This window comes from Capricornis sumatraensis, chromosome 5 (assembly GCF_032405125.1).
Source record: "Capricornis sumatraensis isolate serow.1 chromosome 5, serow.2, whole genome shotgun sequence".
Lineage (NCBI taxonomy): Eukaryota > Metazoa > Chordata > Mammalia > Artiodactyla > Bovidae > Capricornis > Capricornis sumatraensis.
This window is the reverse complement of record NC_091073.1, coordinates 59,695,021-59,720,345: the sequence shown is the minus strand read 5'-3', so window position 1 is coordinate 59,720,345 and position 25,325 is coordinate 59,695,021.

Sequence of the window (25,325 nt, the reverse complement as noted above, 5' to 3'; positions counted from 1 at the left end):
ATATTAAGAAGAGTGGCAAGAATACACATAAGAACTGTAAAAAAGGATCTTCATGACTTGGACAATCATGATGGTGTGGTCACTCATGTAGAGCCAGACATCCTGGAATGTGAGGTCAAGTGGGCCTTAGAAAGCATCACTAGGAACAAAGCTAGTGGAGATGATGGAATTCCAGTTGAGCTATTTCAAATTCTGAAAGATGATGCTGTGAAAGTGCTGCACTCAATATGCCAACAAATTTGGAAAACTCAGCAGTGGCCAGGACTGGAAAAGGTCAGTTTTCATTCCAATCCCAAAGAAAGGCAATGCCAAAGAATGTTCAAACTACCGCACAATTGCACTCTTCTCACATGCTAGTAAAGTGAAAGTGAAGCCACTCAGTCGTGTCCAACTCTTTGTGACCCCATGGACTGCAGCCCACCAGGCTCCTCTGTCCATGGGATTTTCCAGGCAAGAGTACTGGAGTGGGTTGCCATTTCCTTCAAGTAATGCTCAAAATTCTCCAAGCCAGGCTTCAGCAGTACATGCACCATGAACTTTCTGATGTTCAAGCTGGTTTTAGAAAAGGCAGAGGAACCAGAGAGCAAATTGTCAACATCTGCTGGATCTTCGAAAAAGCAAGAGAGTTCCAGAAAAACATCTATTTCTGCTTTATTGACTATGCCAAAGCCTTTGACTGTGTGGATCACAATAAACTGTGGACAATTCTGAAAGAGATGGGAATACCAGACCACCTAACCTGCCTCTTGAGAAATCTGTATGCAGGTCAGGAAGCAACAGTTAGAAATGGACATGGAACAACAGACTGGTTCCAAATAGGAAAAGGAGTACGTCAAGGCTGTATATTGTCACCCTGCTTATTTAACTTATACGCAGAGTACATCATGAGAAACACTGGGCTGGAAGAAACAGAAGCTGGAATCAAGATTGCCGGGAGAAATATCAATAACCTCAGATATGCAGATGACACCACCCTTATGGCAGAAAGCGAAGAGGAACTAAAAAGCCTCTTGATGAAAGTGAAAGAGGAGAGTGAAAAAGTTGGCTTGAAGCTCAACATTCAGAAAGCGAAGATCATGGCATCCGGTCTCATCACTTCATGGTAAATAGAGGTGGAAACAGTGCCAGACTTTCTTTTTTGGGGGCTCCAAAATCACTGCAGATGGTGACTGCAGCCATGAAATTAAAAGACGCTTACTCCTTGGAAGAAAAGTTATGACGAACCTAGATAGCATATTCAAAAGCAGAGACATTACTTTGCCTACTAAGGTCCATCTAGTCAAGGCTATGATTTTTCCAGTGGCCATGTATGGATGTGAGAGTTGGACTGTGACGAAGGCTGAGCGCCAAAGAATAGATGCTTTTGAACTGTGGTGTTGGAGAAGACTCTTGAGAGTCCCTTGGACTGCAAAAAGATCCATCCAGTCCATTCTGAAGGAGATCAGCCCTGGGTGTTCTTTGGAAGGAATGATGCTAAAGCTGAAACTTCAGTACTTTGGCCACCTCATGCAAAGAATTGACTCATTGGAAAAGACTCTGATGCTGGGAGGGATTGGGGGCAGGAGGAGAAGGGGACGACAGAGAATGAGATGGCTGGATGGCATCCCTGACTTGATGGATGCGAGTCTGAGTGAACTCTGGGAGTTGGTAATGGACAGAAAGGCTGGCGTGCTGCGATTCATGGGGTCGCAAAGAGTTGGACTCGACTGAGCGGCTGAACTGAACTGAAAATCCTAGAAGGCCATCCTTAAAGTAAAGACTACACATTATTGGTAAGTTTAAGGAAAAATGCAAAACAGATCAATTCTAATAAGCATAAAATAAGCTTGACAAAATTTTTAAAAATCTGCTGGTAAACGAACTTCAAGTCAAAATAAAATTCAGAACACTTAAAAAGAATAGTAAATAATCAGGACTCTCTCAAAAATAAAATAGAGTTCAAAATTAGCACACGCAGAAAAAGAAGCAGGAATAGTGCTTTGTAACCAAAGTAAAAAGCAGTTAACAGGAAAATAAACAAGTAAGCAAAGTCACAGCTTAGAATGAATAGAGACTGTCTATAAATATCTACTACAGAACATTCTACCCAAAACCAGAAGAACACACATCTGATTTCAAGTGCAGATGAAACATTCTCTAAGATAGATCCCATGCTAAGTCACAAAACAAGTCACAACTAATTTAAGAAGATTGAAATTTTATCAAGCACCTTTTCCAACTACAACAATATGAAACTAGAAATCCATTACAGGAAGAAAGCTGGAAAAAACAACACATGGAGACTAAACAACATGATACTAGAAAGCCAATGAATCAATAAAGAAATCAAAAATAACTTTAGATGAGTTAATACACAAACACAGTTTTCCAAAACATGGGATCCATCGAAAGCAATTCTAAGAGGCAAGTTTATATAATCAAGCTTCCCTTAGATAACAACGAAAATCTCAAATAAGTAACCTAACTACACCTAAAGGAATTAGAAAAATAAGAAGAAACAAAGCCAGGTTTTAGAGGAAGGAAGGAAATAATAAAATCAGAGCACAAATAAATTAAAGAGACTTTTAAAAGAAACAGTAGAAAAGACTAGTAAAACTCATATAATATTTTTTAAAGATCTACAAAACTGATAAAACTTTGCCCAAATTCATCAAGTAAAGGACAAAAAAAAAAAAAAAACAGAGGGAAGGACCAAATAAATAAAATTAGAAATGATTTTTTATTCTGATATCACAGAAATATGAACAATTCTAAGACAGTACTATGAACAATGCTAACAAATTAAACAACTTAGAAGAAATTGGTAAATTCCTGGAAACATACAATCTTTTCAGACTATATCAAGAGGAAATAAAAAATTTGGATAGACTGATTACTAGTAATAAAATTGAATCGTTGACCAAAGAAGAACTCCCACCAAAAAAGTCCAAGACCAGACAGCTTCAAAGGGGAATTCAACCAAATATTTAAAGAGTTAATACTTGTCCTTCTCAAATTATCCCAAAATACTGAAGAGGAGGGAATCCTTCCAAACTGCTTCTATGAGGACAGCATTACCCTGATACTAAAACTGGACAAAAACACTACAATAAAAGAAAATTACAGGCCAATATCCCTGATGAACATAGATGTAAAAATCCTCAACAAAATTTTAGCAAACCAAATTCAACAATACATTAAAAGGATCATAAACCATGATCAAGGTGGATTTATTGAAGGGATGCAAGAGTTGTTTAATATCCCCAAATCAAATAACATGATATACCAAATTAACAAAACTAAGGATAAAGATCATATGGTCATTTCAATAGGTGTAGAAAAATCATTTGATAAAGTTTATCACATATTCATGATGAAAACTCTCAACAAAGTTGATATAATGGGAACATACTACCTCAACATAATAAAAAGTATTTATAACAAACCCACAGTTAACATTATACTCAATGGTGAAAAAGTGAAAGCTTTACCTACAAAATCCAGAACAAAATAAGGATGCCACTTTTACCACTTTTATTCAGTATAGATTTGGGAGTCCCAGCCACAGCAATCAGATGGAAAAAATAGTGATAGGGGCTTAAATATAAGACTTGAAACTTCTAGAAGAAAACAGATGGGATGCTTTTGACATCAGTTTTAGCAATATATTTTTTAAAAATCTCTTTTCTCAAGCAAGGACAACAGAAAAATAAACAAGTGGGACTACATGAAGCAAAAAACCTTTTGTACAATGAAAGAAATCATCAATAAGGTGAAAAGCCTGACTACTGAATGGGAAAAGATATTTGCAAATGACATGTTTGATATCATGTAAATGTCCAAAATATGTAAATAACTCATAAACTCAATATCAAAAAACAAACAATCTGGTTAAAAATGGGCAGGGGACCTGAATAGGTATTTTCCCAAAGAAGGCATACAGATGGCCAACAGGCACATGAGTGCATGATCAACAATGTCACTAATCATCAGGAAAATGCAAGTCAAAACCACAATGAGATGTCCCTTCACACCTGCCCGAATGGCTATCATCCAAATACAAGAAATAACAAGTGTTGGCAAGGATGTGGAGAACAGGAAACCCTCAGGCACTGTTGCTGGGAATGTAAACTAGTGAAGCCACTATAGCAAACAACATGGAGGTTTCTCAAAAAATAAAAATTTTATTACCATATGATACAGCAATTTCATGCCTCGGTGTTTATCCAAAGAAATGTAAAACACTAATTTCAAAAGACATATGCACCCCAGTGTTCAAAGCAACATTATTTATATTAGCCAAGATATGGAAACAACCAAAGTGTCCATCAAGATGAATGGATAAAGCAGATGTGGTATATACATACCATGGAATATTCCTCAGTCATATTAAGAATGATATCTTATTATTTGCAACAACATGGATGGATCTGTAGGGTATTGTGCTTAGTGAAGTTAAGTCAGGCAGAGAAAGACAAATAGTTGTGTTTTCACTGGATCTAAAAGTAAAACAAAGAAACAATATAACAAAACAGAAACAGACTCAAGGACACAAAGAACAAATTAATAGTTGCCAGAGGGGAAGGGATATGAGTAGGGGAAATATATGTGAATGGGATTAAAAGGTACAAACTAACATTTATAAACTAAAAAAGTCACAGGCTTTACTTTATGTAATGTACATCACAGAAAATATACTCAATATTTTATAATAAATTTGTGTGGCATGTAGTCTATAAAATATCAAATCACTATGTTGTATACCTGCAACTAATATAATATTACATGTCACTTATACTTCAATTTTTAAAAAGCCTGCTATTATAAACATTTTTAATGATTTAATAGAAAAGATGGATAAACAGATATGAATTGAGCACATAAAAGAAAGCTACAAAAGAACCACATATAAAATTCTAAAAGTGAAAAATATAGTAGGTGAAAATTATTGAATAAATTTTATAGCCTATAGGACACTACAGTCATAAGATCCAGTGAACTAAGTAAAACTAATAGAAATTATCCTAACCAAGAAAAAACTAAATTACTGAACTCATAGATGAAAGGACATCACTATTGACCTTAAGAAATAAAAAGCATTAAAAAGGAATAATGTGAACCACTGTATGTCTGCAAATTAGATAGCTTATATAAAATTTTCAGGAAAAAATATTAATGCTTATATATATATCAAAATATTGAGCAACTATGAATATTTGATTGTTATTTTCTTTTTAATTTTTTTATTTTGCACAATGAATATGAGTTACTTGTGTTATTAGAAATATTTAGAGGAGATTTAGCAAATGAGGCATGTTATTCTGTTCACTTTTGTGTGATTCTGTTTGTTTTGATTGGGTTATAAGGAAATAAAATTTGACAAGAGTACTGCCTTACAGGAGATCTCTGAGAAAAACTTTACATCCTCTTAATAATGTGTATGAAAGCTTATACATAAGTTTCCATGTATCCATTAAGTGTTAGTCTGTTTCAAGAGTTTAGTGACTCAAGGCTGTAACTCTGGACACTTTGAGACCTCTTGGCAGTCTGAATAGTCACACTTATCTAACCAGAAAGGCAGTCTTTTTAAGTAAGAACACACACACCTCATTCTTTCCTTTTTTCCTCGTTTCTAAGTTCATTTCTAAATAACTGTTATGTTTGAAATCTCAGACAAACTGATAACCCAGAATCCACTTACAGGACAGTCCCCCTCCCTAATGATTATATTAATTAGATTTGCACCTCTGATGGAAGAACAAATTCCTGACTTGAGTTTTGTATTATCTGAGCTTAGATAATATCTGTTTCAGATATAACTTGAAAATATCTGAGTCATTATCTTGCTTCAAGTTCCATATCATTGCATTTAAAAAATCACAAACCAAATTACAAAATATTGGGAAATGTTTCTATCTTTGATAATAAGTCTTTACTGAAGTTTCTTAATAAACAAAAAACAAGAGAGAGAATAACAAAAATACAGTTCAAAACTTCACAAAATATGCTTTATACATTTCTCTCCAAATTCCATTTCCCTTGGAAACTCCAAAATTTCTTCTTTTTTCTGTTCCATTCAAGCGTTGAGTCAAGTATACTCCATCTACTCCACCTACTCTTTGATGCCGGCCCTCCCACCTTCTCACTCTCTTCTCTTCCTCAGTGATACCTCCATGCCTTTTCCAATGTAAAGCAATTGCATCTCTCATGTTCTTTCTATGTTCTCTCTTCTCTGTCCATCAAATCATCACAATCAAGGCTTAACACTAAGTGGTACAGGTTGAACGGCAGGGAGTGGGCTTGAAAAGATTCTCTTTAGAAGGAATATGAATTCTTGTGCTATTTTTTGTAGCCCTGTTACAGTAATTGATTTATATGACCTCTATCAGGCTCTCTCTCTGTCTATATGTGTGTGTGTGTGTGTGTGTGTGTGTGTGTATGGAACTTTATATTTCTAGGTACATAAATAGTGATGAGTTGAATTATCTTACATTCTTCCTTCTCTGGTTTTCAGGCAGTGGGAGGGCAGGTGGTTGGCTACTGTATAATTTTATTGTGTACCCATCAGCAAGTTTCCTTTTACAACCTTGCAATAATCCCAAGGAATTTGGGAGCAATGGAGCAAACATGAATTGAACCTAAATATAAAAAAGAGAAAGTATTTGTTTCATTTATTTATTTGTGTTTTAAGGATAGAGTTATTTACATTCTACTGCATTGTAATATATTCATGAATCATTAGGTTGGAAGGAAATTTAAAAGGTCATGCAGCCTACCTTTGCTCTAATTCTTATCCAAAGTAATATTATTAAATAAAAATTTGGGGAAAAGTTAAGATACTAATTGACAAGAGCATTATACTTTCAGTTGGTTTAACTCCTAATTATATAACATTTCTAGTATCAAACAGAGACCATGGTCTTCAAGTCATGTGTTAAGGAAAAACTAATGACCCTTAGAGTGATGAAGTTTAGTGATTACAGTAAAATTGCATGTAGTGAAATAGATTAAGGTAAATTTGTATTTATTCAAGATTATATTCAGAAAGATTCCTAAAATGGTAAAACCTTTTTCTGGTGTTGTGGCTTTGTTCAATTAACACTTGTTAAATGGAGCAGTAGGTGCCATATGGTGAGGAGAGGTTCAACGACAGATCGTAAAAGAAATTCAAATAAAGCAACTTATTACTCATGGGTCCTGGAGGAAGTACATAACATGTTTTAAGGGGCTAAATGGGGAGGTCAAAGCAGAGTGTGGGCAGAGAATAGGACGGGGGGCACATGTCTTAGGGTCCATACGTGTAATGCTTTGAGGTTCCTGGCCTTAAGGTGAATTGGTCAGTTCCAACCGAAAAAGCAGGGTAATGGTAAACTCCACAGAAGTCTTACCTAAGGGTTGTACAGAGGAGGGCGATGATCACAAGGGCTGCTAGAGAAAGTCACTCAGGAACTTGCATTTGCTTGTGACTCTGATTCTGTTATGTGGGGCATGCGTTTGCATGAGGGAACTAATGTATAATGATGATAATTATTGAAATTTATTTTCTGCTGAACACCAATATAGTGTGCAAGATCAGGACAGTGATGTTCTGTGTATGCATATTTTAAATAACTGACATTTTTTGAAGTAATGTAATTAAATTATCATGCTAAGACTTTTTTCTCTCTGAAGATCATTAAATATGAAGGACTAATTTGTCCATTAGATGCTTAAAAGTGTTGTAAATTATTTTTATCATAAATCTGCTAATTGTTGGACTATATATCCAGATATCCAAGCAAGTGATCCAAACCATTTGGCCATATTATTGTAACATGTGTTTGGGTTTTTCATCTTATTTTTTTCCCTATTTGACATATAGACATTATAGCAGTTTTTTTCCTTCCTTAATATGATGCCTTAAACTATTGCTTCAGAATTGCCTGATATTTTTGTGACAAAATGTAAATTTCTAGACTTCTCAAAGACTTACTAACTCAGAATAATTAGAGGCTAGGGGTTTGAACTCTGTAGTTTTGAACAAGCTCCTTGGGTGAAGCTTATGTCTCTAAAGTTTAACACACTGATATTTGAAAACTACTGCTGTACTTTGTAGCCCATATTTTGTTTTTTATTTGCAGGATTTATAAATCACATTGAGTTATTGGTAATTTTGTGTATCTTTAGTTTATTCCATTCTGTAGACTTTGGAAGTAGAATTTGTACTCAAGTCTCACCAATTCCTGCTTTTAAATCTGTCTCACTCACTAGTGAGTGTCTGCTATTCATATATTCAGAAGATATCAGTGTCTATTAAAACTCATTCATTGTGTTATTAAGCTTTTAGTACAAATATATTGGGCTCCCCTTGTGGCTCAGCTGGTAAAGAATCTGCCTGCAATGCGGGAAACGTGGGTTTAATCCCTGGGTTGGAGATTAATCCCTGGAGAAGGGAAAGGCTGCCCACTCCGGTATTCTGGCCTGGAGAATTCCATGGAGTGTATAGTCCATGGGGTCACAAAAAGTTGGACACGACTTTTTGAGGGACTTTCACTTTCACTGTCACAAATATATTAATAGCATCAAAGTTCAAATCATCAAGATGGTCTCTGAAATCTTAGTGTTTTTTTTGTTTGTTTGTTTGTTTTTGTTGTTGTTGCTGTATTTTCTTCCAGCAAAATTTTTATATATCAGAAAGAAGTTGATATTTTAACAAGCTGCCACATGTGTTTTTTTTGTTTGTTTGTTTGTTTTAGCAATAGAAGCAGAGTTTATCTTTAAGAATATACTGTTCTTTGGTTTTGGAAAGCATGCAGGCATCTTGCAAAGAGACATTTTAATAGGCTCTTTAGCTATGAAATAGTAAAGCAAAAATGCTATTCTAGAGGGAAGAAATTTGAGTCAATAAGAAAATTAGCTACTTTCTATAATAATGTGAAAGACCACCATTATTTTTAACTGGGAGAGAACTTGTCAAATTTTTAGACACCAGGGTGGTTTCAGTATTGGCTAAGGTATTTCCTTCTTAGCTAGGCAAGTTGTTTCTTGCAATAATAGAGAGAAGCAAGAACAAGGAGAAATCTAGAAAGGACGTCTCTATGGAGAATCAGGGAAAAGTATGCTACCAGATATTCCAGGTTAACATTTGCTGTGTGGCATTATGTTGTTTGTTTTTTTTTCCTCACGTCCAAAGACTCCAGTGAAGAATTTTTAATGCCATAGCTTGATAGCAACTCTGCTTTGTGGCTCCCCGTAAGGCAGACTGCCATTATAAGAGGTGCAAGAAGTGGCCCTGTTATGTGTGTGAAGGCAGGTATCATCAAAAAGCCAGAGTCAATATAAATGGTAGAACATATAATGACTCCCTGAAAATTTCTAAAATTATGGTATTCTTTGACTCTAAGATGGCGTTATTTTAAGGTGCACTGTCATTTTACATACCACAAAGAAAAAAAATACTGCCAATTAAGTTATCATAAAATTTTTCTTATAATTTACATTTTAACTTTCTACTTAAGAATACTATTGATTCTGGGATATTTTTTCCAAGCCAATGATGCTATTTTTGAAGCTGATACTTTTTATAATCTTGCTGTGGAATTCATGAGGGTTCTGTACAACAAATAGATATCATATTTATTCCTCAAATTGTCCTTACATTGAAATGTTCAGAATGTTGAAATGTACATTAGCCAGTTTTGCCATCAGGGATATCTATAAAGTCACACATGTCTTGACAATGATACCTCTTTCAAACTGTTGTCTGGCTAACAAAGACTGCAAGATTTCATTGACAGTAGGAAACATCCTACTTCAGTGATCTTAAAATGTGAACAGTTATGCTCCTCATACTTCATGAAATACAGCACTTAGAGAGATCATTGGACTCCTAGCCTCATTATACAGGGTAGAGACTTGGGGGCTTCAGTTGAATACTAACAGAGGAGTATCCTTCTAAGGCTAAAGAATTTGAGAACATACACAATTTAATTATATTCATTGCAACCTTAAAAATTGTACCTACTAATACATGTATTTTTAAAATGTGACATATCCTTTTTTCAAAAATGATTTCATCATAAGTGAAATGTCAGCTTGTCACATTAATTATAAATTACTATCTCCTTAGTCCTCTAAGGGTCCTTCACCCTTGTTATACTCTACCCGTCTGAGATAAGGAGCAGGAAGGCTTTAAGAACTTCAGCTAATATAATAATTAGAGAAAGTTGAGCTAATTAAAAATTATGCAGAGACTAAATGACTCTTATGCCTAAATTGTATGAGTTAAATGGAGGCAATAAAACTTTTTAAAAAATACAGTATATTCTACTATCTAATTTTCAAATCAAATTAAATACTGAAGCACATGCAAAATTGTATTATCATGTATTTATATTCTTCCCCTTAGAACCAGAAGTTAAAATGTACTTCATAAATGGAGAGACGATGATGATGTACTTTATAGCCCAACTATAACACTCTGAGCACACATATTTCTTTAAGAAGTAGTGCCTTACATGATTTATTATCCAAAACATTGAGCTATTACCTTTGTCCAGTCTTACCACCTGGAATGACAACCCACACACACATGATAACAATGACAAATACTACTTAACTGTTGCCTGGCTGTATAATCTAATGTAGATAATCTGGATAAATTTTCTTAGGGTAATTGAGAACCAAAAAAGAAAGTGTAACTTTAGGAAATCTGAATTCCAAGATGTTGACTCAAATTTTATATCCTTATTTACAGTGATGTAGCTGAATAGCATGCCAAGGTGGTAGGGTTCTTGTTCTTTCATTGCCTACACAAAGACAGTTGATTCAGAGTTTTCTTCATTTCTGGCTGCATGTTGTTTTTATATTCTTCTTTCTCCTCCATCAGTGTCCTTAAAATATTAAATAATATGTACGTAAAATAAGTTTAGCATGAAGCAGTCATCAGGATTGGGTTGTATTTGTATAGAGAAAAAAACACCAATTTCCCCTGCCTTTCTTTTTTTCCCTATAAGTCTTCTGCTAGAGTGATTTTGCAGAAACAAATTGATAGGACTAGAAATAAAGGGTCATCAAAATTTCTGCTCAGAATCATCTCATTTAGATTATATGGGGTATTTATTCACATGTAAACTTTCATAAGCAAATTGCATTTTAAGTCTGTGTTTGAAATTAATATTATTACTATAGAATAAATTGTGAGAGGTTCAACATTAGCAATTAAGCACATTCATGGGAATGAAGTGACGATGACAAAGATATATGGACACTATTGTGTGAATAACTTTTAATAGGTCTGGAGAGATGAATTCTGAAACAAAGAAAAACATGACCCAATTTTGAAAATATTGGGAGGACTATTGAACTGTGTTACTCTAGGCGACTGTGAGAAGGACAATAGATAGATGGGAATCTTAAGGATGTATTCAAGATCTATATAGAAGATCCTTGTTACATTGTCTCAGATTTTACTCAGTTATATTTAAGATAGTGAATTGCTTAGTCCTGGAGAATGTTTAGGAAACTCTTAGGCCTCCTTAGAATTTTGTGACTTTCTATAGTCAAGTTTTTTCTTCTAATCAGTGATTTGAAATAGATCATCAAGACATGTGTTGAACAGAGCATAGGACAGTCAGTATCAGCATGGGAGATGGTAAGGGCTAAACAACAAACTTTTCCATCAGGGCAGCAGACCCTCGTGAGCCCCCAGCTCCAAACTCAGTTCTGCCACTAATTTGCTCTGTGACCTGTACCAGCTTCTTAACATATTTTCACATTAAATAAAGGCTTTGAATTAACAATTTGTAATGTTCCCTCTATCTTATGTACACCTTCAGTACATTTTTACATAATGTTGACCCTGTTGGCATTTTTCTGTGGAATACACCACCCTTTGAGCGCCAGCCCTGAGTTCATTATAGACCTTCATACAGACAATGGGCCAACACTATTGTCAACACCAGCTCTGACGAAACATTCAGTACAACTTACAGATATCAAAGAAGTGACACAATTCTGAGGAAAAAATAATGAGGAGGAGTTGGGAGTCTCCTTTAACCTAAAACGGACAACACTAGGTTTAGATAATCTAGCTAGTGGGCAGAAACTCAGATTATACCTTTTGAAATTTTATTCTATTTAAGAATTTTTAAATCATTTGCATAATGATATTCAGATACAGATATCAGCAATATCAATCAGCTTGCTTAATGATGGTTATAACACATGACATTTAAATGGGGAAGTATTCAGTAGCCCTTACATTTGTTTTCTGGTAATGCTTGCATTAGACTGATATAAAAAAAATAGCATTTAACTACATCTATCATTTTTAGTTCTATATTTGCTAATTAATATCTCAACATTCAAAGATTTTTTTTTCCCCTTGGTGTGGGCTGGTGTTGATAATGTATATGATACCTTTCTCCAGAATGACTATTAATTTGATCCAGCACTTTTCTAATAAAATGAGAAGCAATCAAAGAGGAACTTTAGCAAGGTTCTCCAAATTATACTATCTTTTTCAGGCTATTCAGATGAGCAAAAATAATATAAACGAGCATGGAAAGGAATTGTATTTCTGTCCAATAGTCTGGATGTGATTTTTCCAGCAGTCATGTATGGATGTGATGCTTTTGAACTGTGGTGTTGGAGAAGACTCTTTAGAGTCCCTTGGTCTGCAAGATCAAACCAGTCAATTCTAAAGGAAATCAGTCCTCAATATTCATTGAAAGGATGGATGCTGAAGCTGAAACTCCAATAATTTGGCCACCTAATGTGAAGAACTGACTCATTTGAAAAGACCCTGATGCTGGAAAAGATTGAAGGCAGGAGAAGGGGATGACAGAGGATGAGATGTTGGATGGCATCAGTGACTCGATGGACATGAGTTTGAGTAAGCTCTGGGAGTTGGTGATGGACAGGGAAGCCTGGCATGCTGCTGTCCATGGGGTCGCAAAGAGCTGGACACAACTGAACAACTGAACTGAACTCACTTGTTTGAAATTCAAGAAGGAAGGAAAGAAAGATGGAAGAAAGCAAACAAGCAATAGCATTTAGTAAATAATTGATAAATAATAAAATATAATCACTTGGTGTTCAAATGTCATTTAAGAAAACTCTGGGAGAAGGCAATGGCAACCTAATCCAGCACACTTGACTGGAAAATCCCATGGACGGAGGAGCCTGGAAGGCTGCAGTCCATGGGGTTGCTAGGAGTTGGACACGACTGAGCGACTTCATATTCACTTTTCACTTTCATGCACTGGAGAAGGAAATGGCAACCCACTCCAGTGTTCTTGCCTGGAGAATCCCAGGGATTGGGGAACCTGGTGGGCTGCCGTCTCTGGGGTCGGACAGAGTTGGACATGACTGAAGCAACTTAGCAACAGCAGCAGCAGCAAGAAAACTCTGAGAATTGGTAAAGTTACTTTTTATAAATCTTACAGTTTTGTTTGTTCATACCATCGTTAAAGACAGTTTTTATAATAGATATTTTAGATTTAAAATTCATTGAATATAGGAAGTTTGAAACTAATAATTATTTAACTTTATCACTTATGAAGTCTGAATATCGTGCAAGGAAATTTTAAAAATCTAAAGTAGAAAAACAAAGGTCAACAGTATTTTTCTTTTAAAGTGACTTTCCAGTCACACTGGAAAATAATGACAAATTCAAATAATGTTATGTTGAAAATGTGTACATATAAAAATATTTACAAATGCAAAAAGAGTATTTATACACATGTACACAAATCACACAGAAAGATAGTCTTTTTTAAATATGAATATATGGTCAATATTTTATATTCATTTTCTGATAAAATAAACATAAATCTGTTTAACTCCATTTTTGTACCACAGTCAATTAAAATTTATTTCTGAAACAGTATTTATTTCTGAAAGGGTACTTCTTGAAAGTATACAACTAAATATTTGCTTCTCAGTATTTTCTAGCTGAAATCAAGACTGTAGTATAAAATTCCTCTGACTTAATCATGAATTATCATGAATCATATGATTTATCATGAATCATAATAAAGATGATATTACTTGACTTGCATTATTAGGCACCCAAAAAATAGATATTTGGATATACCAATGGCAGAAAGATTTTCAAAACTCTGTTATCATATCCCAAATGACAAAACAGGGAAATAGCACACAAAAACCAGGACTAGGGAGAGAAACTGGTTATGGAAATCCATCAAAAGGATGCAAGTATTTAAAACCAAAGAGAACAAAGAAACAAAGCCAATGGAAGAGGCTAATACCACTAGGTTCAGACAAAGCCCGTGTGTGAACCAGAAGTTGATTTTAGACATTTCCCTTCTGTCCTTCACAGAATCTTTCCTACCTTAACAGCCAGACACCCATCTTGTCAACTAATTCAGACAGATTTGGCTTCCAGTGAGAGCTTGGGCTTCACTCCCCACACCACATTCTAGGAACAAGAGCAGTTCAAAGGTCCTTAGGGTCACTCTGCTACAAGATGAAGCTTTTCTTGAACACTGGCCTTATTTGGATTCACCTTCTCTCTCTTCTCCCCTGCTTTAACTTTCAAAACTAGATTGATTTTCCTTTCATTTAAAAACAACACTGTTTTGAGATTAATATATATATACAATAAAATGAATATTTATATCAAATTTATTTATATACTATACTATAAACTTGTTACATTTTGAGATAGATGTATACTTATGTAACTATCATCTCATTCAAAACATAGATTATTTCTATCAACCCACATACAAGGTCCCTGTGTCCTTCCCAGTTATGCCCCTGCCTCAATCACCGCATACCTTATGCCTCAGGCAACCACTGAAAAGCTTCTGGTCTCTGTAGGTTAGTTCTGCCTTTTCTAAAGCTTCAGAAATATGGACTCATGTACTCTGTATCCTTTTGTGTCTGGCTTCTTTCACTTGGAAAGACTTTTTAAGATATAGTCATGTTGTTTTGTCAGAGAAGGCAATGCCAACCTACTCCAGTACTCTTGCCTGGAAAATCCCATGGACAGAGTAGCCTGGAAGGCTGCAGTCCATGGGGTCGCTGAGGGTCGGACACAACTGAGTGACTTCACTTTCACTTTTCACTTTCCTGCATTGTAGAAGGAAATGGCAACCCACTCCAGTGTTCTTGCCTAGAAAATCCCAGGGACGGGGGAGCCTGATGGGCTGCTGTCTATGAGGTCGCACAGAGTCAGACACGACTGAAGTGACTTAGCAGTAGCAGCATGTTGTTTTGTATTGGTAGATTATTTCTTTTTGTTGCTGAGTAGTATTAATATATTAATATAAAATTATATTAATCATTAAATTAATATAGAAGAGCCACTCATCTGTTGCCAATTATCACTTGCTGTAACAAGTATTGTTGAAGGTGTGAGGCAACTCTCTACCTGCTGGTGAGGCTACTTAAAGTGGGACAACCACTTTAGAAAACACTGTGACAGTATCTTTCAAGTTAAATGCATGCTTACTGCATGATCCAGCAGCTCCTTTCCTAGATATTTATCTAAAGAAGTTAAATGCCCATAAAAATATTTATACATAAGTGCTCATAGCAGCTTTACTAATATATTACACACTTTAGGTAAATTGGACTAGGGCTACATCCCACCTGGGAGGGGCCTTCTGTTTTGAGAAAGCTGTGCAAGATTCATATTATCCCCAAGGAAAAGAAATCACTATCTGAGTCTGTGAGGCAAAAATAAATGAGTTTAAAACGAATAAATAGCAATCAATATAAATCAAGTCTCTCAAGTGATCTAACACAGCTATCTACATATGGGAGTTTGGGTTACAGCCTTTGCTAATAATAAAGAAGCAAAATATTCACTCTTTCCTGATCATCCTCAAAAACATAAATTTTGGTTTCATGGTCTTGGCCACATATCTTGGTTGTCTCATTCTATCTATGAAGAGCCTCTCTCTTTTGCCTTCTAATAATCTGGTTTTTGTTTTTAAATCATGGAATTCCTAAAGTAGTAAAGTACAGTAGCACTTTGATAGATACATAGAAAACTACTGTTGGATAGGTGGAAACTTGAGAAACCCTTCAAATCAAAGTGTGTGTGAAAATACCTACTTGCATAAGGAGAACCACTATGAATCCCACTAGCTGGCACACTCTTAAGAATAAAATAGACATTTGTAATCCCTGAATCATCAATATTAATGTGGCTCATAGGCAACCTGAATATAAAAAATTACTAGATTATACTGGAAATCCTACTTGCTGCTCCACACTTGTTCTATTCTATCTGGTTATCAAACCTGGTCATTGATTGAAGGGGAAGGGAAGCATTTAATTGCATTTATTGAGGACCTGAAGAAATAGACATTATGTTGACGTCTGGTCACTTTTCTCATAAAAATTTATTATAGAGGAAAATTGTCTCCTTTAGTGAGTCAGTCAGCTTGACAGAACTTCTTTCTCTACATCATAAGTAATAATCAATCATTTTGAAAATTATACTTTTTCAGCAATTATTTCTATTCCACAAAATGATTAACATAGATTAAAACAGTAAGGAAACACAGCTAAAGAAGGGGAATCCTACTTGTCTCAGACCTATTTCTAAGAATAAAAAGCAGGTTATTCAGGAAACCTAATTTAGTAAATCACCCTTCCCTTACCTTCATTCTGGTTTTTTAACCTGTAGAAACAAATTCTTCCAGAGTTTTTGTTTGTTTGCTTGCTTGCTTCTCATCCACCCCTGGTCTCTATTTTCCTTTGCACCTTTGCTTCCCTTTATTCCTTTTCATCATTGTCTTCATGCTAAAATGGCCTGTATCTATTGATTAAAGTGAGAAACAAATGAAACAGAAGTCTTTGTGAATGTCTTCAGATGGGCAAATATAAACTGGAAGTTTGGCCCACAGCTTCTTCTTCTAACCTAGACAGCTTAAAGAAATGGAAAGGGCAGGATTGTTTCAAGCTTAACTAGGTAAGAAGACCAAATGGAAGCAATGCTCTCTGTACCACCTCAAGCATATCTTCTCTCACTAAGGGCTTAACTGTAACTTTCCCCAGTCTAGCCATAATTGGCTTTATCCCCCAAATCCTGGTGGCTCAGATGGTAAAGAATCCACCTGCAATTTCAGAGACCCCAGTTCTATTCCTAGGTCAGGAAGATCCGCTGGAGAAGGGATAGACTAGAGACTCAAGAGATGTGGTTTCTATCCGTGGGTTGGGAAGATCCCATGGAGAAGGAAATGGCAACTCACTCCAGTATTCTTGCCTGGAAGAGAGGAGCCTGGCGAGCTACAGTCCGTGGGGTTGCAAAGAGTGTTCAGACATGACTGAGCATGCACACACACACACCTAAACACTTTCCTCTTCATGATATTTTATCTAAGTCAGTTGTTTTTGTTATAGTCACTAAGTCCTGTCTCACTCATTTTGTGACCCCATGGACTGTAGCCTGCCATGCTCCTCTGTCTATGGGATTTCCTAGGCAAGAATACTGGAGAGGGTTACCATTTTCTTCTCCTGGGGAACTTCCCTATCCAGGAATTGACCCCACATCTCCTGCACTGATGGATTCTTTACCACTGAGCCACCAAGGAAACCCATCTAAACCAGTAACTATTTCTAATAGGACTGGAAGCATTTGAAAAGTGAACTAATGGATTATGTTTTAGTTTGTTAGTAGGAAACAAGATTCCTGTTTGTGTTAACTTTTTAACCTGGATAATTTCGGTAGAGATGGGAAACACATAATATAACTTTATAAAAGTTCTCTGTGACTCTATGATCAATAAAACTATTTTCCTTGGGCATATATTACAAGGGTTATTTGCATTAATACTGTCAGGTTTTTAAGGCACAATTCGAGGAAATTACAATGTCTCCAAGAGATTTTGGAAGTCTTTTTTTTTAATTTAAATTTATTTATTTTAATTGGAGGTTAATTACTTTACAATATTATATTGGTTTTGCCATACATCAACATGAATCTGCCACGGGTGTACACGTGTTCCCCATCCTGAACCCCCCTCCCACCTTCCTCCCTGTACCATCCTTCTGGGTCATCCCAGTGCACCAGCCCCAGGCATCCTGTATCCTGCATCGAACCTGGACTGGTGATTCCTTTCTTATATGATATTATACATGTTTCAATGTCATTCTCCCAAATCATCCCACCCTCTCCCTCTCCCACAGAGTCCAAAAGACTGTTCTATATATCTGTGTCTCTTTTGCTGTCTTGCATACAGGGTTATCGTTGCCATCTTTCTAAATTCCGTATATATCCGTTAGCATACTGTATTGGTGTTTTTCTTTCTGGCTTCCTTCACTCTGTAGAATAGGCTCCAGTTTCATCCACCTCATTAGAATTGATTCAAATGTATTCTTTTTAATGGCTGAGTAAAACTCCATTGTGTATATGTACCACTGCTTTCTTATTCATTCATCTGATGATGGACATCTAGGTTGCTTCCATGTCCTGGCTATTATAAACAGTGCTGCAATGAACATTGGGGTTCACGTGTCTCTTTCAATTCTGATTTCCTCGGTATGTATGCCCAGCAGTGGGATTGCTGGGTCATAAGGCAGTTCTATTTCCAGTTTTTAAGGAATCTCCACACTGTTCTCCATAGTGGCTGTACTAGTTTGCATTCCCACCAACAGTGCAAGAGGGTTCCCTTTTCTCCACACCCTCTCCAGCATTTATTGCTTGCAGACTTTTGGATTGCAGCCATTCTGACTGGCATGAAATTGTACCTCACTGTGGTTTTGATTTGCATTTCTCTGATAATGAGTGATGTTGAGCATCTTTTCATGTGTTTGTTAGCCATCTGTATGTCTTCTTTGGAGAAATGTATATTTAGTCCTTTGGCCCATTTTTTGGTTGGGTTGTTTTTTTTCTGGAATTGAGCTGCAGGAGTTGCTTGTATATTTTTGAGATTAGTTGTTTGTCAGTTGCTTCATTTGCTATTATTTTCTCCCATTCTGAAGGCTGTCTTTTCACCTTGCTTATAGTTTCCTTTGTTGTGCAGAAGCTTTTAATTTTAATTAGGTTCCATTTATTTATTTTTGCTTTTATTTCCAATATTCTGGGAGGTGGGTCATAGAGGATCCTGCTATGATGTACGTCAGAGAGTGTTTTGCCTATGTTCTCCTCTAAGAGTTTTTGTGTATGGTGTTAGAAAGTGTTCTAGTTTCATTCTTTTGCAAGTGGTTGACCAGTTTTCCCAGCACCACTTGTTAAAGAGATTGTCTTTTCTATTGTATATTCCTGCCTCCTTTGTTGAAGATAAGGTGTCCATAGGTGTGTGGATTTATCTCTGGGCTTTCTCTTTTGTTCCATTGATCTATATTTCTGTCTTTGTGCCAGTACCATACTGTCTTGATGACTGTGGCTTTGTAGTAGAGCCTGAAGTCAGGCAGGTTGATTCCTCCAGTTCCATTCTTCTTTCTCAAGATTGCTTTGGCTATTCGAGGTTTTTTGTATTTCCATACAAATTGTGAAATTATTTGTTCTAGCTCTGTGAAAAATGCCACTGGTAGCTTGATAGGGATTGCACTGAATCTCTAGATTGCTTTGGGGTGTGTCCTCATTTTCACTATATTGATTCTTCTGATCCATGAACATGGTATATTTCTCCATCTATTAGTGTCCTCTTTGATTTCTTTCACCGGTGTTTTATAGTTTTCTATGTATAGGTCTTTAGTTTCTTTAGGTAGGTATATTCCTAAGTATTTTATTCTTGTCGTTGCAATGGTGAATGGAATTGTTTCCTTAATTTCTTTTCTATTTTCTCATTATTAGTGTATAGGAATGCAAGGGATTTCTGTGTGTTGATTTTATGTCCTGAAACTTTACTATATTCATTGATTAGCTCTAGTAATTTTCTGGTGGAGTCTTTAGGGTTTTCTATATACAGGATCATGTCATGTGCAAACAGTGAGAGTTTTACTTCTTCTTTTCCAATTTGGATTCCTTTTATCTCTTTTTCTGCTCTGATTGCTGTGGCCAAAACTTCCAAAAGTATGTTGAATAGTAGTGGTGAAAGTGGGCACCCTTGTCTTGTTCCTGACTTTAGGGGAAATGCTTTCAATTTTTCACCATTGAGGATAATGTTTTCTGTGGGTTTGTCATATATAGCTTTTACTATGTTGAGGTATGTTCCTTCTATTCCTGCTTTCTGGAGAGTTTTTTTTTTTATCATAAATGGATGTTGAATTTTGTCAAAGGCCTTCTCTGCATCTATTGAGATAATCATATGGCTTTTATTTTTCAATTTGTTAATGTGGTGTATTACACTGATTGATTTGCAGATATTGAAGAATCCTTGCATCCCAGGGATAAAGCCCACTTGGTCATGGTGTATGATCTTTTTAATGTGTTGTTGGATTCTGATTGCTAGAATTTTGTTAAGGATTTTTACATCTATGTTCATCAGTGATATTGGCCTGTAGTTTTCTTTTTTTTGTGGCTTCTTTGTCAGGTTTTGATATTAGGGTGATGGTGGCCTCACAGAATGAGTTGAGATTTTGAAAGTCTTAATTTCTAATCACTTCCAAAATAAAAGAAGAATAAAAAGAAACCAGTTTTTGTTTGTTTTGCTTTTTTTCCACATATGATTAGAGGCCACACTGATAAGCAAAGTGCAACATCAAAACTTAATGAAGGGCTTTTCAGTAAACCTTGTTGGAACTGAAATATTGAGAGAAAACTGATACAATCCCTCATCTGTTTTTGGGAAATGGATGCATTGAACTGATATTGAATGGTGTTCCTCATTTAGTTTTATAAGACAGTGAATGGGAACAGAAATAGAAGTGGCACACATTCTATTACTAGCAAGGAATTTGGGCTATTTTCATTTCTCATTCCATCTTAAATAACAACAACAGCCCTATTGTTTAGAACACAAAAGAATCTCTTTTAAGTTTAAATTATTTTTCTTTTGAAATCATTTGTAATTGTAATAACTAGGAAAAAATATACTGAGAAAAGTAAAGCTTTGAAATGAACTAATCACAGGAGAAAACTGCATGTGACATTATTAGAGTACTAGTTAAATATATTACGATTGTATTTAAGATGGATAACTCAATTTAATTTAAAAATAATTTGAAACTTCCTTGATTTTTTAATATATTCATAAATGCCAAGAATCAGAATGGAAAGGATATAGATTGTGTATAGTTATTTGCTATACTTTAAGTTATTTGCTCTACTTTAGGTTTTTTGCTCTATTTTAGGTTTCAGGGCTAATGTCTTTAAAATGTAGAGACCTTATTATAGATATGTTTGAGTTGTAGAATATAATATCAAAGATTTTAGAGGAAAAACTGTTTCTATTAAAAATATAACAATCATCTAGCTTTTCCTTGCTTTAATTAAAAGAGGTAACTAGGGAAAAAAAATTTTTTTGACACATTACTGCCTCATTGGTGTTAATAGAATAATATAAAACTTTGCTACACAAAGTTTGATCAAAGAACCAGCAACATCAATATCATCCAGGAGCTTATTGGCAGTACAGGATCTCAAACCCTATGCCAGATGGTCTGACCAGAATTAACATGTAAACAAGATACCAAGGGAATTCATTTGCACATTAAGCTGAAAGGGGCTGCTATAGACCCTGGCACTGTAATTTAGCACTGTCCAGTAGAACATCTGTAAAGATGGAAGTGCCCTGTGCCTGTGTCATCCAGTGCTGTAACCAATAACCACATTAAGCACTTCAAATATGGCTAATGACCATTAACGATTAATCTTTTTATTTTATGTAGCTTTAAATAATTCTAGTCTAAATAGCCAAAGGTGTCCAGTATATAGTATTTATACATTGAAGCTTTAACTTTTTAATCAAATGTATTTATGAGAACAACATGTGACATCTGAAACTTTGGGGTGTCTGTTCTTTTTATATCATTTGCATTTGTTGAGTCATAGGCTTATAGGACACTGAAACTTCTAAGTATCATTAAATTATTTGTATACGACCTGCACTATTCCTAGGATGTATTTGTCATATTCTACCACAGTTATTTGATTACATGGCTGTAATCCATCATGTTTCACCATCAATCTGACCCAGGAAGATAAACTATAAGCCTCTCACCAGAGATCACATCTTAATGATCTTTCTATTCCCATGTGCTTAATCCCAAGTTTGGTGTGTATGTGGTACTCAATGTAATTTCATTGAACTGAGTTGGCAAAGAAATAAACCTATGGGTATTCATTTTAATAAGACTTAGTTATGAATGAATAAATTTAATGTGACATTATCTTAAGGACAGAGAAGCCTGGCATGCTGCAGTCTGTGGGGTCACTAAAAGTCAGACACAACATTATCTCAATTCAGTTCAGTTCAGTCGCTCAGTCCTGTCCGACTCTTTGCGACCCCATGAATCGCAGCATGTCAGGCCTCCCTGTCCATCACCAACTCCTAGAGTTCACTCAGACTCATGTCCATCGAGTCAGTGATGCCATCCAGCCATCTCATCCTTCGTCATCCCCTTCTCCTCCTGCCCCCAATCCCTCCCAGCATCAGAGTCTTCTCCAATGAGTCAACTCTTCTCATGAGGTGGCCAAAGTACTGGAGTTTCAGCTTTAGCATCATTCCTTCCAAAGAAATCCCAGGGCTGATCTCCTTCAGAATGGACTGGTTGGATCTCCTTGTAGTCCAAGGGATTCTTAAGAGTCTTCTCCAACACCACATATCAAAAGAGAAGCATCAATTCTTTGGCGCTCAGCTTTCTTCACAGTCCAACTCTCACATCCATACATGACCACTGGAAAAACCATAGCCTTGACTAGATGGACCTTTGTTGGCAAAGTAATGTCTTTACTTTTCAATATGATATCTAGGTTGGTCATAACTTTCCTTCCAAGGATTAAACAACAAAAACAGTAGGTTATATCCACTAGTGTTCATCCCACCAAAAAGAAATGGTCAAATAAACAGAAACAATAACAACCATAACAATAACAATGTCTTGCATAGCTGAATCAGTTTTCGTCCTTTCAAGTCAGGCTGATGTAAGGAAAATGCTGATGCAGGTTGGTAAACATTATACTTCCTGGCTAGTTTATTTATGACTAACACACATATCAACATTTTGTATTGTCAGTTCTAAATGGAAAGAACAACAGAGTTGGATCAGGGACACAGAAGGGATGCCTCCCTGAGGGGATGATGGGGTAATATGCTGAAACTGGACAGCTGAATTCTCCAAGTCCCAAGCTGATATAAGTTTAAAAATTTAGCAGCAGAAGATAAACAACCCTGGGTCACTAGCACCAGGTGGGTACCTGACCCTCATGCCATGGTGAGAATATTGAAGAGCTATTCTGACAAGTAGAGCAAACAGCCAGGTAAACAGCTTGGGACGTGAGCAGATGGCTGTGTAACAGCAACTTTTTTTTAGAGACAGGGCAGACTGGCTATGGTAAAAATGGATTCTGATTTTGGATTCAACATTCCTCATCAGAATTCTCAAATCATGTGTCTTTACTAAGTCTAGCTCCATGCAAATGGTTGCCCATTTACATTGTCTTGTGAACAAAGATAAGTCTATGTTTAAGTTGGCATATCAATACCTTCATATTATTTGAATTTACCAGACATTAGAAATGGAATATTATATATACTGAAAATATTTTGTTGATGAATTTCATACTCAGAGTTCATTTTTAATAAGTCCCCAATATTTGCAAAGAGTTATGGCAAAAGAGTCCTTTGCATATTTATTTGATTTAAACTTTTATGATGGTCATAGCAAACACCCACTTCCAATGACACAAGAGAAGACTTTACACGTGGACTTTACCAGATGGTCAATACCGAAATCAAATTGATTACATTCTCTGTAGCCAAAGATGGAGAAACCCTATACAGTCAGCAAAAACAAGACCTGGCGCTGACTGTGGCTCAGTTCATAAGTTCCCCATTGCAAAGTTCAGGGTTAAACTGAAGAAAGTAAGGCCATTTTCAGTGAACCTTTCAGCAGCTCAGATGGTAAAGCATCTTGCTACAATGTGGGAGACCTGGGTTTGATCCCTGAGTTGGGAAGAGCCCCTGAAGAAGGAAACGGCAACCCACTCCAGTACTCTTGCCTGGAAAATCCCATGGATGGAGGAGCCTGGTAGGCTATAGTCCATGGGGTCGCAAAGAGTCAGACACGACTGAGCGACTTCACTATGCTATGCTATGCTATACCCAAATGAATGCAGAGTTCCAGAGATTAGCAAAGAGAGATAAGAAAGTCTACTTAAGTGAACAATACAAAGAAATAGAGAAAAACAGTAAAATCAGAAGGACTAGAGATCTCTTCAAGAAAATTGGAGATACCAAGGAAACAATTCATGCAAAGATGGGCACAATAAAGGACAGAAATGGTATGGACCTAACAGAAGCAGAAGAGATTAAGAAGAGGTGGCAAGCATACACATGAGAGAAGGGGCAGTCCTAAGATGGCAGAGGAATAGGACGGGGAGACCCCTCACAAATTCATCAAAAGAACATTTCAACGCTGAATAAATTCTACAAAACAACTTCTGAATGCTGGCAGAGGACATCAGGTACCCAGAAAAGCAGATCATTGTCTTCAAAAACAGGTAGAAAAAAATATAAAAGATGAAAAAAGAGACAAAGGAAATAGGGAGGTAGCTCCGTCCCGGGAAGGGAGTCTCGTCCCAGGAAGGGAGTCTTAAAAAGAGAGAAATTTCCAAACACCAGGAAACACTCTTACTGCCGAGTCTGTGGCGAGCCTTGGAAGCACAGAGGGCAACATAACAGGGAAGAAAAATAAATAAATAATTAAAACCAACAGATTACGAGCTCAATGGTAACTCCCCCAATGGAGAAGCAGCGCAGATGCCTGCATCCACCATTAGCAAGTGGGGGCTGGGCAGTGCTTTTTAAGAATCGGGCCGGAATGCCCCGAATGTAACCAGAGCGAACTAACTTGGGCTAGCATACCAGCCTGTGGGATAGCTACCACGTGAAAAGCTCTAACATAAGACACCACCAGGACTGCACACACAACAAAGGATGGAACAGAAATAGCTGGCTGCAGACCATCCCCCACCAGTGACAGGCAGCCAGAGCCATAAGGGCTGGAAGGGGGCAATCGCAGCCCTGGAGAGACTTTACCTACCAAACTGCAAGCAGGCTTCTTTGCTAACTAAGATTTTTTGGGGTTCTGGACAGTCACCATCTGCCTGACAAGGGCGCCAGCGGTACACCCAGAAAACTGAGCAGCAGGGAAAGGCGATAAGTCGCAGCGACTGTTCTCACCAAACACCTGAGCTACTTGGTCCTGGGAAGGGCACAAAATGCAGGCCTAACCGAATCTGCACCTCTGAGGGCAAACTGAGATCCGAGCCTGAGAGGCTT